We start from the raw sequence: 18,369 nt of genomic DNA, 5'->3' as shown, positions 1-18,369 counted from the left end.
CCATTCTTGAAAGCTAGGGCAAACTAAATGTTTTCTTGGAAATAAATGCAAATGTGAATTTATCTGAGATTTCAAGGCTGATCAGTGATGAAAACTTATGAACCAACAGAACGGCATGTTTCACATCAGAATTGGAGTGTAGATGTAAATGTACATACATATATGACAGCTTATGAAAAAGGAGACATAATTGTTCTTCCTATTGGGTGATGCAGGAGGAGAAAAAGACCTTGATTGTTCTGCTACCTTATTTTCAGCAATTTTAAATGTTACCACCTCTGATGTGTGCTTGGCTCCCACCCTTCACACTTATATTTGATTTTGAGATTGTATATATTTGAAATTTTATCCACCCTTCCTTGATTGTGCTTAGAAGACTTTACTGGTTTTTAGTTAAATATTTTTTTCCTTCTTACCAAGAGCAACACCATTTTCTTTTTAACTGCTACATACTTTTTAAGATTTGAATCCTTTCACTTTCCGTTTTGTTGAAAAAGCTGAGTGTCGCCTAAAGCAGATCAGTTATGAATAGTCTATCTATCCTGTTCCTGTTATTGGTAGGCATCCCTTAGTCCTTTGTGGTTTTCCTGCCTGCTTTTCCTAATGAAGAAATGAAATCGGAAAAGCTATTAAGCATCCAAAGAGATACCTAGGAAGATCTATAAAACACCTGAACTGCATACATGTCCAGCACATTCAAAGTCTGTCATCTGCAGGTCAGAGCAGTGACTTGGCTCTAAGGATTTAGCCATATGATACCTGTCTAAAGACAGTATAAGATACATGTCAGAAAACGTCAAAAAAGAGCTAAATACAAAACTCAAGACACACCCTTTCCGGAGACAAGATGGTGCAACTTTGACCTCACTTTGCAAAAGGCGGTTTGGATGCAACCTCTGTAACGCAGATGCTCTTCAGTTATGCAACAGGCATCCTTTGTATTGGCCAATCTGTGACACCTGAATTGTATTTTTACTGCCTGTAGAAGGGAAAAAAATTCTGGGCATGCTAGGGCCGAGGTGAAGAACTGGGTACATTTTAAAGTGGTAGAAGGAGCTGCTGAAAATATTAGAAAGATCTAGTACCTTATTTTCTCTAACTTGCCTGGGAAAGGTTTCAACATGTAAAGCTGCTAAGTATTAGACTTTTGTCTTTCTTAGAACTTACTTTTCGAAGAATCCCATGTTCAATGGTGTTTCTCCAAAGGGTAGCACTAGCTAGGCTAAAGCCTTGTATTCTCTGCAGAGCCAATATTTAGTTGCCTGGATCTATACAATAGAAACTCCAATAAATTAATGAGATTTCTTGACTTTCCCTGTTTTCATTTGGTTTGTTTTCACTTGGTTTTGGGAATGTTTCCCTGAAGAGTTGTATTTGCATTGCTGTGGTTTAAATCCTGCCACATTTTGATCATTGGCCCTATTCTGAACCTCTCTAAGCATCTTGGATATCAAAGAAACCTGCCTAAATATACTTAATTTAGAGCATATAGAAGAATCGCCCTTTCAACAGAAAAGACAGCTTATACAGACATGAAAGAGTCTATTCATCCTAGTAGGTGTTCTAATTCCTTGGCACTATCACCAACACTTTAAGGTGTCTACCATGCACTAAGGATGCTTTTCCTCAGTACCTCACATAGAAGGAATATGTTATAGCCTAGCTCTGGTGAGTCATTAAAGACCATGAATACTTTCTCCCTGCAGTCCTTTTCTCTCTGCAGTCCCAGTCCTAGCTTCAGAGGACTAGGTTCTGCCTTCCCTTCATCAAGAGGAGAGGAATATGGGTGTGTGCCTCAGTAAGAAGTGGGGCATGAACCTGTTACTCTTTGCACAACCAGATAGAATGGACTGAAAGAGATTGAAACCTCCCCTGAGCAAGGCAGTGCCCAAGGAAGGGAAGAATGTCAGGCTGACAGCTATCAGCTCGCATAAATCCCCTCTTCTTTAACTATTGAACCCTGACACCCTCCAAGTTTTCTTTCACACACCCTTCAGCCTTAATCATCCCTGCCTGGGGTTGTCGCAAGTCCTCTTCATATGCTGTTTGTCCTGCTCTGTGCTGCAAGTCCTCTTCCTTTTTATCTTGCTGAAAAGCAGTCACATGCCTCATGTGCACCAGGACACACCCTCCAAGTTTTTGCTGGGTTTAGATGATTTTACTATTGTAACTAATGTCATCTTTTGTTCAGATTTCTCCAAATACTCAAACATTCAAACAGACCCTGAATAGGTAGCAATGGTAAGCACTGTGTATTAACTATCCCTCTGAGATACACAGGACCCATGGATACAAACAGACAGCAGCTTGCTGCCCACTCAGTTTATACAGGCACCAGGTAAGCCTCCTAATTCACTCCATTGTGAGACTCCATTTTTCTGGAATACCATCTTCTATTTCTGAGGAAGATGCGGGACCAAGGCACTAAAAGACATAAGCAGTGGGTGACCTTATCTGTTTTCAGGACAGTCAACGTGACTCTTCTCTCACTCACCTTAGCCTGAGAAGAAATGGAGAGGTAAATTGGTGCAAGAGCTTCCTGTTACTAATTATTTTCTTTAAATGTCTGCAGACGCCATCTTGCAACTATTTGAGTTCACACTAGCTTTCACAGTGATCACAGATGGGTGTTAAAACTCTAAGAAAAACAGAAATTGTTTCCTAACTCTGGAGCACTGCTGTGATATTGCTAGTCAATGTTCTGCATTGTTTTCTTTGTGGTATTGAAAATTTCTTGAGAGAGAGGAAAAAGCCAAGCATACACTGAAGAGTTCACTTGAAACATTTATCTTTTAAATCTGGGGTATCACTGGTGGTCAGCTGTGATATTATACATAAATCTAGTGCAGATGAGATGGAGGAAAAGCTTTTCAATATTATTTTCAGCTAAAGTGGTGACAGAAACCGTTATGAATGCAATAAACAGAAAGAGAGGGAAATGCAAGCTTATACAGAAAGGCAGATTTACATTTTCCTCAGGTCTTTGCCAGCTAACAAAAGTACATCTCTGACTCTGGGGTCCACTTTTATTGGAGGTTGCTGCAGCAACCTCACTCATGCATCCGGCTAGATTTGGAGGTTGCAATAACCTTCCTTTCCCCCTTGATATTAGAGATGCTAGAAACATGCTTGGGACTCACTTTAAGCAAAGGAATCCCTCAAATGAAACAGGTGTTGAAGATGAATCATTTTGCTTGACAGCTTATTATATATCCCTCTAGCCCTGACAGGAAAAGCTGTATCCAACTGAAAAATAATAAAATATTATATTCCTTTATTCATACGATTTTACTGATCACTGTCTTGTAGCATTGTTAGTTAGTAAATCTTAATGTTTCCCCATCAAATGAGGATGCTATGAGGAAACATTTTCTGTTTATTTTTTAGGCAGTGGAAATCCTGATCAAAACTCTGCTCCTTCATTAAAGTTCTTATCTCTTCACTCCATCTCTGAACCTTCTGAAGTACCCATCTCCATGGTCTGCTCAGAGCAGCTGCCAATGTTTTGATCTCTTCTCACTACTGTAAATACATACTCAGAGTAGAAGGTTGCAGTTTCCTTTGACTTTAAAGCCACACACCAGCTATTTACCAAAGGAAGCTTATCAGCTTTAAGGCAGACCAGATAAGCAAAGATCATGATCTCACCTTGTGAGGGTCTTCAGTAGGGTATCCAGTAATGAAGGACAAGTTTTCTTCCGAACAGCTGAGCATCTCTCACTCTAACACATGAGGAGTCCAGGCACTGAGCTGGGAATACAGGGAAACCCAAGGTGAGTCCTGACGATGAAGTTGGATAGGAGCATCTACTGCTGATCCTCCTCCATTTCCACATCATGTAACTCAGGGCCATCAAACTCGTTTTCATTGTCGTTGCACTCCTACATTTATACAGTCCTAAAATTACATTTGACTCTTTGAAGGCAACTGCAAGGCTGATGTGGCCCCTGGTGAAAATTAGTTTGACACCCCTTACGTAACTGATGTGAGAGATTGTAGCCTGAAGCACAAAAAGATGGCACAAGCAGCTGAGCTGTGTTCAGTCATAGGGAGCAGTGTGATGAAACAGTCATCCAACACCTAAATGTCACCCAGGCATATATGTGTTTAAGGGGGTTGCAAACTTCTCATAAGATTTCTTTCCACAGTCCTGCTGAAGAAGCCAATGCTTTTCTAACTAGCCAAGGAGTGTGACCTTCCATGAGATCCCATCCAAAATTTCTTTCATTTGGCCTGTGACATGAGCCTGGTGACTCTTTGTTGTGCATCAGAGCAGTGAAGGCTTTGACCCACTGCTTGCATGAGAAAGAATTTGAATGCAGTGAACTCTTTAGAGAAATGAAGTTTTCTTGGACCAGCTTGAAGGTTTGCTCCTTCCCAGAGGGTTTTCACTGATGTGAACCAGAACCATCCCAGCTCTAGCTCTAATAACCTATTATATTGTACTTCCTTCTGCACTCTGACTTTTAACACAATCACCTTTTTAGGTCCCAAAGCAGCAGCTGTATCCCTGCTCACTAACCCAAGGAGCAGCTTCAATAGATGAGGTATCTCTGAGGGAGAGAAGATCAGAGCATTGCCCCCTGGGGTATTTCTAATTCAGAAAAACTTTAAATACCGGTTTTGAAGCTCTTCCACTGGGTTGTCTTTGTAGGGTGCTGAGACCATCTCACAGATAACTTATGATCACTACAGGTATTCATGCCAATTCTGACTCATTGTCAGCTACAATGTCCAAGCAAAAAAACGTACTTTTCATACAAGAAAATACAGAATAAATACAAAAACCAGATTTTTGACAGTGGCATAGGTACTGTATGAAAACTACAAACTTTATCAGTTCTTCATTGTGTTTCTAGGTGTCTTATATAACAAATATAACTCATAAAGTGGACTCAAGACATTGTGGCTGACTTTGAAACTTTAATTTAATTCTTTTTAACTTTAATCTTTTTAAAGATTAAAGATTACTTTCAATTTGTTCTTTCTTTTGAAGAGGTTAGGGGATCTCCAGGAATTCTTCTAAAAGTACAGAGAGCATCAGAATTACTAAGTTAAGGCAACTTCTGTTCTGGTGAAGTGACAGGATCAAGAGGAAAGATTGTTACAGCTCCTGCAATAAGCAAGGGTCTTTCTGGCAATATATGTGGGCTCGAATTTCTTTAAAGTGCTTTACTTGCATTTGGAACTAAACTTTGATTGGAGAAGAAATCAAATAATTAATCAACATTATTTTTCCCGTACCAAAGGGAGTCTAAAAATTTGAGATGTCTATGTCAATGTTTAACCTCACAGTAACAATATTTTAGTATTTTCAGAAGGGCTGGGGGAGGTTGGAGGTGTATGGGAAAAGAAGTGGGTTTGGTTCTTAGGTTTTTGTGTGACTGAGATGAAAAGATCCTGGACTATTTCTCTGTACAATGTAAAATCTACTTCTTCTTTTACCAAGTGGCACACATCCCAAGTTGCTTAGAAGGTGCATGAAGGGAGTACAAATAGTGAAGACAGGTCAGGAAAGGCATCTAAAAGGATGGAAGCTGTCAAATTAAAAAATTGCATGTATTTTCCTATATTCAGTATGTGCATAGGCTAAGAATCAAAAAAATAAAGAAAATCTTCCAGCATGTTTTGTTTCTCATATCTGGCTTCAAAGTCAGATTCAAATGTTGGCCAAAGAAAGTACATAAATTTTGGGGCCTGTTCAATGGGAGGTAGTGATCCTTTTCAAATTCATAACTCCAACAGAAAACCATCACTGATGGAATGCACTCCGTTTGGTGAAAAACATTACTCCCAGCTCCACTGGAAAAAAAAAAAAGTAAACTCAGAGAGAGCTAAGCCACTTTGTATTAACGTACGCAGATGAAGCCATACCAGAATGGGAACTAACAGCAGCTTCGTAGCTAAGGGGTAACATACTAACTAAGGTTATCATGATTTGGGTTGTTTCTTGGCTAAAGTGTCCTCATGGATTTGCATAAGTTAATTTAAAATATTGTGTTATGTTTATTCTGGAAAGCCACGTTCAAAAGAATTAATTTCTCTAAAAGGAGTGCATTTTGGGAACTATTGTTTTCATCAGATAAGGTTTTTCTTGGCTAAACCAATGTAACATAATAAGCATGTTCATGATTACTACTACTACCTAACCTGGTTAACACCACTACCTCTATATTTATTTAATTATTATTGCTACTTTATAGAATTTTTATTAGTGTTAGCAGTGAGAAAAATCACCAGTCTGTTGCCAGGGTCAACAGCCATTTATGAGAACTTGGTCAGCTTCTGTGAATCAGTGTTTGGCACACATTGAAGAGTGTTTTCTCCCTGTAGTTATGCTCATGTTTTGAAATTTCTGTTGCATTTTTTTTCTAAAAAAACTCATTCTCATTGGATATCACTTATATCAGAAAGTGGACTGAAATTGAAACTTTCAAAGAGTTGTGTGAAAAGCAAGTTACTCATCTCTGCTGTGAAGATGGAGCTACAGGAAAAGCTATGAAGAATTCACAAATCTTTCCAGCCAGCTCACAAATGTTCAAGGAATATAAATCTCTTTGTGATTTTGGAATGTTACACTTCATATAATAAATGGATTAGAGACTGGATTAAAAAATTAAACGCTCAAGTGTGAAGTCACAACTTCTGTGCTGATGCCTATTTACTGAAGATTCCATAAGGACAAGAAGACTGCCATTCTTCACACCTGCCCACCTCTGAACAGCATTGTGTTTACTTGTTGACATGCTAAACTGCTGGGAGTGCTTGTGCAGAGATCTCTTCATAGCCTAGATAAGCTGAAGCTCACTACATTCTGCTGCACACCCCAAGAAGTGTGGCTGGACCCTCCTAGGGCTGGTGCATGCAATTACTGAAGTCTGAGGCCATGATTTTCTCTGGAGGAAAATCATCATCAGACTTTATATTCAGTGGAGCTAAAATACTATATACAGCTAAGAATCAGTTCTTCTATTGTTTTGAATGATAGTACTTATATTCATAGCTATGGTATGTACAGAGCTAGAGATAGACATATATGGAGCATTACAGTACTCTATGTTAATGTAATTTGGCATTTGATGGGTAGCTAACCTAAATACAGCCCTAGTAGTTTGGCAGATATGCACCTAATCTAATTTATCTTAAAATGCAGTTCTTCTTTTTAAAATTGCTTCATTAAAGTAGCATCTTCTGATTCAACAAGCTCATCCTCTCTGGATACTTGATGGCTTAGCTGCTTACTTTAATGACTGAAGTTCATTTCTGTCAGTCATGCTCTTGACAATCCTGCAGTCTGAGGAAGAAATGGTTTTGTAGAAGCAACATTCGGGGAAGATCTCTGCAGTTTAATAATTTCCAGGTTAGCTCAGACATTATTGGAAACCCTGCCACAGACCTTATTACTCCTGCAGGTTCAGCTTTTTATGTGAAAACTAAAGCTGTTGTTTATCCAATTTAGAACAAAAAAATGTTGTAATAAATAATGTACATGAGTCAATTACTCACACTCTTGCTCTCTTCAATGACATTTTTAATTTGAGAGACTACTTCCCAACCAGAATAAAGTAATGACAATCTAGTCTTTAGCTGAAATATGGATAAGATAGGGCTGCATTCTGCTCTCCCCTGAGCATCATGAACTAAGTTTTAAACTGTGCTCGAAGGAGTGGAGAGTGCTGCTCTGTAACTCACATGTGTGTTTGCCACAAGGGACAGTGGTAAATATCTTCTGAGTAAAACTGTGTTTGAAAACCAGTGAGCAATCACCTCATCCCTGCAGAACAGTATAAATTTGTTCAATAATCAGAAAGGACAAAGACAATAATCTGTCCTCTTTTTGAGCACAGAACTTTTTCCAGAATATCTCTGTGAGTTGCCATTCTCTTATCCCTGAACTCTTCCCTGACCTTACAGTATGCTTTGCATTCCTGTCTTTGTTTTCAAAAAAATTTCAAAGCAACTTCAGTTGAGAAACAATATTTGGCCAAATGTAAAATGGGTGAATTCTGCTTTTCAGATTTACTATAAAAAAATTGCTACAAAATACATTTTGGGTCAAAGTGATACACAGAGAGAAAAACAAGCAAAAGCACAAATCTAGCTTAAGTGGGGATATCTTATAATGGAGGGTGCACTCTAATTAGATCCGATGAAGACGGACAGAAAAATGTGCCAATAATGATGGTAATAGTGCAACTGAATGTATAATCCAAGTGACAGCATGACAGAAATGGAGCAAGAGAGAGATACATATATAGACATGCAAGCAGCACTGTTGTTCAGGCAGGTTTGTTACATTCCCATGGAGACTCATGTTTCACATGCTAAAAGCCACTACTCACTCCTCTCCTACACAAATTAGAAGCTCTCACTTGCTGCAGGCACACATAAAAACAGCAAATCAAACACCTTTGGAAATAAGTCAAATGTATCAATATGTCAGTGATAGCTGTCTTCAGTAATGGGGTTTTGTTTCAATAATAAATCCCTGTGGGAGAGAGAGTCATCCTCAGAGTTTGGACATTTTAAGTCTGAGTCCTCTGGAGATCTTATTCACAGCTGATTGTAACAACTAAAGAATTATTTCTATTTCAGAAGGTTTTGGTCAGGCTCCTGACATACCACATAGACGAATAATAATTCTATCTAAAAGTTGTGAATATTAATCCTAACTAAAACTTTGCTCCTTTAAAACTTCTTTTCAGGCAAGCTACCCCGTGGAACATAACTGAGCTTTTTGGGTAGGAACCTCCAAAACCTCATACAAGAGCTGAGGGGCTTCTGTTGATCATAGTAAAAGCACTCAAGAACTGCATATATACAGAGAGCATGGGATGCTGTGCTCTACTGATACTGCAGAAGGCAGCATTTTGAATAAATCCTCTCACTTTCCAGATGCTTTAATTCTGCTCTGCTTGATTAACTTACCTTGTCTGTACGTTGCCACACACCATTTTGAAGATCAGTTGGCATAGTTGTTTTATTCCTATTCCCTGCTACTGCTCACTCTATTTTTTACCAGCTTTGAGGTAACTCTTTTTCCTCTGTCACATTAATAGAACGAACAAAATTCTTTAAGGATTTACCTCTCTATACAAACTTGGAGCTATGAGTTGGTAGATAGAAAATTAGTATCTTCTGCAACAAAAGAAACTGTAGCGACGGAAAAAATCACCCTGACAGAAACAGATTCTGGAGTTAGGTTCTTTTAACTGCTGTTTCACTGTCTAAGCAAATGTTTGACTGTCTCTTATTTTCTGGTGTCTATTAAAGCAGAATAAAAATAAGAAAAAATATATTCTGTCCCAGGACTGTTTAAGTTGATGGAATATTCTTCCATGAGAACCTCATTTGTGTAGGTAAAATACACACAGATTAGCTCTTCAAATGATATTCACAGGGTCTTATTGCTTTAAGCCTCAATTTGCATTAGATATTATTGGTACCAGGTGTCTGGAGAGAAAATGCAGCTTTCGCCTCATGATTCTTACAGAGGCAGAACTACAGACTACAAACACATCGCTCCACCTCTGCTCCCACAGAGGTTCTGGGTTGTTGGAGGAATAACTTCGGAGTAACTAACATAGTCATCCGCAGTGGAAAAAGAAACATACTCATAACCCCCAAAAAACAGGGTAGCTCTCCTAGCCTCAATGGGTGGTAGCAGGAGGTGGCTCTAAAAGGAAGTTAAATGCTTTATTTTATTGCAAGTCCTTTCAACTTCACACTAAACTGGGATGGAGGCATACACCTAACTGAACTCCAGGGCTCTACATTTAGAATGATGTCTGATGAAAGGAAACCAAATTCCAATCTCACTAAAGTCAATGGCAGCATTTCCACTGACTTCAATGGGAACAGGAGATAGCTCATGGTTATTAGAGAATTGCTGAGAAGCTAAATTTATTTAAATCCAGATATGACAAACTCCTGTTTGTGATGGCTTCTCATAGAAGAGATTCCGGTAATAATAAGATCTGACTTTGGTATTTCCATTCTAGCAAAAGTATTAGACAGCTAGTATACTTAGCTCAAAATGTGCTTAAGTCATTAAAAAAACAGGATACCACACCCAGTTTATACAGCACAGATTCTTAATGAAACCACTCTTGAAGGAACTCAGACTGATTTTCAGGGAGAACATTAGTTGCTAGAAAGCATAGCCATGAATCTAAAGAGGTTTTTGTTGCAAAATGTATAATGTTTAAGAACCTGGAAACAGTAGTTTGTTGTTGCTGTTTTCACACACCTTTATTGCTGCTTTGCTGTTGCCACTGCCTTTGAAATGTGCATGTAAACAATAGGAAAGGATGCACAACTTCTAATTAAGAAACTTCTATGAAGATTAAAACCAGCATAAGTTAAGCATTCAGTGTCTTTGCATAGGCAGAAGAAGGCACCATATATTATGTAGATTGCCCATTTCAAGTTTGACTCATAAGCAGTCTAGTGGCAAACCACCCTAAGTGATGACATGGTAACGAATCCATTTGAAGGTCAATAGGTAGTAAGTCTCTTGAAAAAGTGGGACATGTACCACTTCTTCCTGAAAAGATGTCATGAGGATTTGTGCACAATGCATAGAAATGGCTCCTTTCTCTTTGTGGCGTTGCTTTTTTTGTTTGGTTGGTTTTGGTTTTTTTGTTTGTTTGTTCAGTTTTGTTGGTTGGTTTGGTTTGGTGGTTGGTTTTTTGATTGTTTGTTTTGTGTTTTGTTTGGGTGTTTTTGTTGTTTTTTTTTTTTTTTTTTTTAGCTTTTAAATTTCTCATGCATTTCCCCAGCCAAAGTATAGATTAAAGTATTTTCAGTACTGCAATTTGAGGGATGCCATAACTTTAAACTACATCCACTTAAATAATTACATTGCTTTCACTACAAATGATAAAATAAACGTATCATGTTTAGTGTGTGTACTTTGCATGCAGTCATATAGCCATCTACATGCAGAGCCTTTCGCAAAGTAGCAGAAGGAAAAAAGTCCTTCTAGAAATCTTTACCATGATGCTAACGTATTTGATTGTGGGAAACAATAATTCAAATGAGGCAAAGGTTATGATAGAAAAATAAAGGAAACTGGATGGGGATAAAAGCTATAGCTAGAAAGACAAGTTTGAATCAGTGTACTTTATTCTCATTCTTAACCTCAATTAATTGTTAAGAGGAACGTGACTGTTAAATTACATCTTCTGTTTGCTTTATGAGCTTCTCTTTTTATACTTGCCCTCTCAGGGCATATACAGTTAATGTGACTTTATTTTTAGCGTCTTTATTCAAGTGGGCTATGACAAAGGCAGAAAATGTGTGAGACAAGCAGAAAGCAGATGCTGTAGCAAGGGATAAGAAAGGAAATAATTTTGCAGACAAAAACCCACAACTATACAACATATAGTGAGGAGTTTTCCTCACAATTTATTATTTGGCCCAGGAAAAACAAATAATAACTTCAGTCTTATAAGAGCCAACCAAAACACCATCAGGAATCCCATCTGTTGCTGTTTTAGTCCACAGCACAGTACAGGGACACCCTGGCCCTTCTGGGTGTCCAGTTCATGGAAGATCACAGCTGTAGTTGCCTTTACCTCAGAAGCCAGGGCTCTTCTGTCCAGCTTGCTGTTGCTCATAATTTGTGAGTTGCAGCCGGCCCAGAAAGGTGGTTATGTACATCTTCACAAATAACCCTCTTGCTCCTCTCTGACTGCTCCACGCCTGGCTGCTTTATGAAATATATTTGAAAATACTTTCAAAAAAGAAAAGAAAACACTGAAATTGTGGTAACTGTTTGGTCCTTAGTGCAGTTCACTCCCCTTGCATATAGCAATGTTAGAGATACATTACAGCCTAAATGCAGCTCTGAATTTGGATCTGAATTCTAATCAGGCCAAAATCTAGTTTACATAAGTATTTATGCTTGGCTTATTTTAGAGGTAGACCTTGCTGCTGAGATTTAGGAGGAAAACTAGAGTTCATTTCCTCAAAACTGTCTTGGGCTTTTGCCATTACAATCTGGGGTGACACTGTGTTTTAGGACCCACAGTCTCAAGCAACTGACACAAATCTATGCCATTCACAGGGTCTATTCTGTCATGTATTCTGCAAGCACACCTCCAGGATTAGGCCATACACAAACCCAGCTGGAGAAACATGCTTCTGCCTTTTCTCCCATGTTTAGATGAGCAAGGCTTTGACAAAGATGCAGCTTAGTCCCTTGCCTGGAGGGAAATGACAACTCAAAGCAGCCACAAGGAAACTGGAAATGGAGGCACTGAAAGCAGCTTCAACTTATGTGTTAGTTACATGCCTTCTAGTTAAATACCCATTGGGAGAGCGAGAGAGAGCAGGCATGGCTGTGTAGCTCAGTGGTCAGACACTGCCCCGGGAGGTTGGTGTGTAGTCCCACAGTAAGCGGGGTACGGCTATTAACAGCAGCTGTGAAGCTGAAAGGACTGTTGGATGCAATCAGCCCCTGACAGGGTACTGGGGAATATATTTCATCCTGGGAATAACCACATGGCCATGTTTCCAAAACCAAGTTAAAAAAAATAATGACAAAAAAAGGACAAATATTTCCCTTTGTTCCCCTTCCCCAAGGTTTTAATCTCGTGAAACTGAAAAAGAAAAGATAAAGCAATTTGCTTTAAAGAAGAATAAAAGGAGCATTGGAAAAGCAGGCTTCTCCTGTCTCCTGAAGTCTGCACAGTTCTGCCCAATGTCACGGAGACTAGGGCTCTCTGAAGGAATGAGAGTGGCTGTGCAGAGGAAAAATGGCTACATCTACCATGCCTAAAATTGCCAGCAGCACATTTTCCCAGAAAAATGGGGGAATGCTCGAACCATGGGTGCAGAGGGGAGGGAGGGTGCCTCATCGCAAAAGCCCCTTTTGGTGGGACATTAGCAAGGTGACATCCCCTGAAAACGCCTACCTTGAGGATCTTAAAGGAGCTGGGGCAGGAGAGGACCCCAGGAGATGGCAGCCAGGCACTCTCAGGCAATACAGATGCTCACAGCACTAGGAAGCAGCTCAGCAACAGCTCTGGGAATGCCAGCAGACCCAGTCCACTGGACTGAAGCCATGCCTTTGCAAGTCTAACGCTGATGTTTTGTGACCAACTAAAATATCATCTAAAAGCATGATCTTAAAGAAAATGTTGTAAATGCCTATAGATGGTTAACTTCAGTTTTTAAAGAAAGCAGTACTGTAGTGATAAAAATCCATATTTTTCAACAGAATTCAGAGTCTTTCATCTGGTGTTCTCAAAGAACTTTACTGAGTCCTTCTCTGCTTCTACAGCATATAGGGTAATTATTATTAGGTTTTTTGATTGGTGAACTAAGGAGCAAGGAAATGTTCACCACAAAATTTATGCAGATCAGCACCAGCAACAGGACATACTGATCACTTATTTTAGCAATAGCCTGAGTCTGGTTTTAAGAGTAGCATTACTCAATAATAATAAGAAGTTACATTTTTAGGATTTTTATTTCAGTCGTCCTAATTCCATAATATCTGTAGTAAAAAAATGTCTTGGATTTGTGTGATTATGTAGGCACACATCAGACCTCACACTGGTTTGTTCCTCTATAGGCCAGGCTATAGATATCAGATGCAGATACTACAGGCATGGAAACAACTGAAAGCAGAAGCCTGAGGAAATATATCATAGCACTGAAAAAAACACTGCATATGTCTCAAATCTCATTTTTCTTAGGCAGTCTGTCTAGTATCACTCATGTACACATCAAATTTGGTCTAAAAGCCTACAAAGCAAACAGATATGCTGCTGCCAGCATTCCTGGTAGGGTCCCAGCCACCTCAAGCTTACCTGACTCAACATACAATAACTCAGGCTGCTGCCAGGAAGCTCAGCATTAGCACACCACTATGGAGAAGTTATATGGTTATTACTGTACACAGAAAAAATGGGAGATCCAATGTGATCAATGTGTCTGTTCCCCTCTGACGTGTTTATATGACTTAGCACAACCCCGTTTAGCAAAGATTGTGCTACTTGTGAATTCAATCACAGAATTACACAGCACACAGTATAGTCTCTCCCTGGAGAATATTTTTCTTTCAATTTCTAGACATAGTTCACACTGTCCTTGAAATTCCTTTCATAAAGATGTGCATAAAATTACTTTCATAAAGATGTGCATAACATGGGAAGGTGATAGATGTCACATAGTTGGGATAATTCCTACTATATCACGCCTTGATTCTTCATTCATTTTGAACCACAGAAGTTTACATGAGATTGGAGTTCAGCAGACACTTTTTGCTGCAATATAATTTTAAACCTTCCTCTGAGCTGCTCAGATAACAGTTGGTATCCATATCACAATTAATGATTCATTTTCAGGTTCAACTGTGGAATTTCCTCATCCTTTCCCACTCAGCTCTGAGTTTCACAGTGTGAGGCTGGGCTTTAGACCTTCTGTGGGCTCCCACGGGGTTCTCTCCTGCAGCTTATTCTGATTCTGTAAGGGGATAAAGTGTGTCCCAGACCTTTTGAATCACGTCCTTGTGTTCTATACAATGAAGATCACTTCACCGGAGATCCTGTGGATTCACGGTGTACAGTACCCAAGCAAGTCTCACTCATTATGCTTGAAATATGCCCATAATTGTCTCCAGCTTCTTTGTTGTTTATAGTTAAGAGCTCGTATTTCGATCATAACACCTCAGACTTCTTCAGAGAGCCTTGCAGGAAGATGAACTCCAAAGTTAGAGCTTAACAAGGGTTATCCCATGGCGTGTACCACACTGCTTCCTCCAAACGTTCAAGAAGATGCTTAGAAAACTATATATTGGAGGATCAAAAAAAGTGTGTCTTGAAAAGTTATTAACACTGCTCGAAGGAAATCCAAGTAGGCAGAAAATAAAAGCAGAATTGAGAAATCACCTGTTCAGCTGAAGGCAGGTTTTTCCAAAATTTCTGACTCAACTTGCAATGTGAGTTAGAGCTCTGCACCAAACCCTCATTTGCAAGGGCTTCAGTCATGCAGCCTATGCCTGTTCTGTCCTGTCCATTCATTGAACCCCTAAGGTTAATATGGGGCATTAAGATTGGGCTGATGTTTCTTTCTTTCATGATAAGAACCACAACCTTATGCGTATAAACAGTGAGTCTTGAGATAATTGCCTTTCAAATCCCCTGAAGCTTCATCTGAAATGTTTCAGCTGTTAATCCTCACACAAGTGCAGTATTTATGAATATTTTTGTGGTCTTTGCAATCTATATTCAGATCACAACAGCCAATACATGTAGCAGGTTAAGGGAAAGGTCTACTTCCTGTGTATGGCTTTTTACACAACCCAAACAGTTCTCTGTTTTGTGAAGGTCATTGAGAAACAGGGAGCGAGTAAAAAAGAAAAACACAAAGAAACTACAGGATATGATTCATAAAAATCCCACGTCTCTTCTATATGCTCATACAGTTGTCTTTGAAAAAATAAATAAAAGTTTTTGTTCTTTAGCAGTGTTCCAGTAAGTAATACACATGCCAGAGAACAAACAAGCTCCAAACAATGAGCTAAAATTAGAAGAGGCAGATTCAGCATCTAAAGTCACAAATACACATACACTTACTTTATAGTGTGAAGGCATCTGGAAGAAATATAGTCACATGAACTGTCTGGGTGCTGGCATTAGGACTGCAAATCAGGAGATTGTTCTGTCAGCTACAAGTTCTTTGTGGATCCTTGAACAACTTTTTTAATCCTATCTGTGGAAAGAGGCAACAACTGGCTGTTGTGAGGATGAAACCCTGGATGTTTAAAAGGATCTTGGACTGTCATGCTGAGTGCTACTGGAATACAATTATTTCTTCAATCCCCTCAGTTTTAAAAAGTGCTAACAAAGTAATTCAGTCTGGGCCCTTTTGCTATTCAGAGTAAGTCTACTTCCTACTGAAATGGAAAAGAAAGAGAGATAGATTGTGCACTAGTACTAACCATTCCTCAGAACTTCGGTACTAATAAGATCTTTTATGGCATATTTTTCTCCTAACCTGAAAAAAAAAATGTTCTGTGCAGCCAGATACTTGCTAGCCACCATCAAGTCTCGATAGACCTGCTCAGCTCAATCAATAAACCACTTACATTCCCATGGGAGATATGTTCAGCAGCACCAAGAAGCTGCAAGATGTACATAAAAGTCTGAGGAATCATGACACGTGAACAGGACCAGTCCTTCCATACTATGCCATCAACCAGTAATCAAAGAAAGAGTTACTTATACCTACAGAGGAGGAAAGGACGGCAATCATGACTACATGCACATTTTGACATTACAAAGAGGATTCAGGAAAAGCTATTTGATCCCACTCTAGATTTACATCTCCAGTGTAGGCACAGGTTCTAAAGGAGGCAACACAAGCTATTGTGGGTCAATGAAGATAGCGTTCAATATTCCTAAAACTTCCAAAGATTTCACTGCAAGACAATACTACTCAAAATAATTTGCTGGACATTTTAAAGGATAACTGGAGTCCACATATTCTTTTTTACAGTTTTTCTGTTGTTTTCACTATTTACAGATGTTGTTGCAGCTGTTCTTAAATTATGTACTCAACTTTCAGTACAAACCCAAACACCCACTGCAGGCAGTACCCCAGAAGGAGTCAGGACTGGTTCCTTCTGGTTAAGGTGGCAGAGACAGAACCGCTGCACATCAGATCTAGTGACAAACAATACACATTTGCGTTTTGGCTAACTTCATACATATTTGTATAAGATTATTTTGGAGGCGGAGGAGAGGTGGCTGAGAATGAGAAAAGTCGATCACAGAATTAATTTTGGATTTGTTTCCTAAGAATCAGTTGTTATTTTTCCTGCTGGATTTGGTAGCTAGGATAGGATATAATCTAATTTTTTCCTGTTCATAGACCAAATTAATTATAACAAGACTAGATTAATTATAGACTCTATACTAAATTAACTATAGATGTTCCAATAATATTCTCAAGATTAGATGATATAAAATACTGAGAAAAACATTAGACCTTTACTGGTTGTGTTGTCCAACATAGCCAAAGCTGGAGAGCAGAATTTAGACAATAAAAGGCAAGAGAATTTGAGAAGAAATTATTACAAATTATCCTAGTTACGTTCGTAGCCTTCGTTGCTGTGTAGAGTCTGGTAGAGTTGCATGTAATTAGGTTAGGATTCTGTCACAACTAAGATTAAGTAGTCTGAATATGTAAAGTGAACCTGTACTGAGTTGAGGGAACATAAATATCTGAAATTCATACTTTTACCTTGACTGCTTGCTTTATTGATTGATATTTTGTTTTGATAACACTTAAAAATAAGCTACAGTTTGCACAGAATCCAGGGCCCATGCCCTTACTCAGCTTCTAGTAAAGTACAGAACTTCATTCTGGGTTTTCACTAACCTGCTTCCTTTTATAGACAAGTCCAGAGAAGGATGTAACAAGAATCCTGAAACTCTATTTTCCAAGTCTCCAGGAGACCTGTGTGAATGAAGTACAGTAGCTGGGCCACTGTGACAGAGAAGGGGAAAGTAAAACTTCTCTCGTGAAAAAAAAGTAAAAATCTCAAGAGCATGCTGAAACCATAATTTTAACATCATCTTCCTCTCCTTTGGCAACTAAAAGAGTCAGAAATAAGGAAGAGCAATAACTCAACATGTAGCCATCCAGCTTTTATGACACTATTTACCCTTTCTGACAAGGAGCCATCCAAATCTTGCTACTCTTTTCAAAGCTGCCAGTGGAAAGAAAGATTTTTCCTGGGGAGGAGGTTCTCCAGGGGAAGAAGTGAAAAAGTATGAGAGAAAGAATCTGGAAGAATTTACTCCCACCCACCTACAGGAGATTCCTAGAAGCATTGTTAGCCTGAAGGTTTCAAAAAACCCACTCAGCTTCTCAAAGGCAGGGTCATTTCTGTGGCAGGTTGGTTTTAAAGCAGCAATGGTGTCTAGCTGGAACCTCTCACAAGGTTGGAATGTTAGAAGTAGTCCCAGGAGAGAGGGTTTAATGTACAAAATGCAGGTGAGGCAGCCAGAAAGACACGATGAATACAATTTATCACAGGGCTCTGCAATTTATCACAATGGAATCGCAGGAAACAAGCAAAGCAGAGAAGTAGATAGATGGACGGGATAGATTAAGCTCCTCTGGGCATGGAACTTCTTTGAAATATGCCAGGGAAATGACATGTTACACATCAAAATTTTCAAACAATATTTTATTGATTAGAATAGAGCTATAGGTTTCTGGGTCTGGGGTCCTTTTCCCCCGAAAAGAAAAAAAAGTGTGTTATTCCGAAGAATTAAATAGAGCTAAAACTATAGGGTGCTGTTTTGCTTCATTTTGTTTTTATTCTGTCTTTGGTTTTGTGCCAGGAGG

The sequence above is a fragment of the Columba livia genome, chromosome 2 (genome assembly GCF_036013475.1).
Source record: "Columba livia isolate bColLiv1 breed racing homer chromosome 2, bColLiv1.pat.W.v2, whole genome shotgun sequence".
In the NCBI taxonomy this organism is placed as follows: Eukaryota; Metazoa; Chordata; class Aves; order Columbiformes; family Columbidae; genus Columba; species Columba livia.
Note: the sequence above shows the minus strand (reverse complement) of the source record.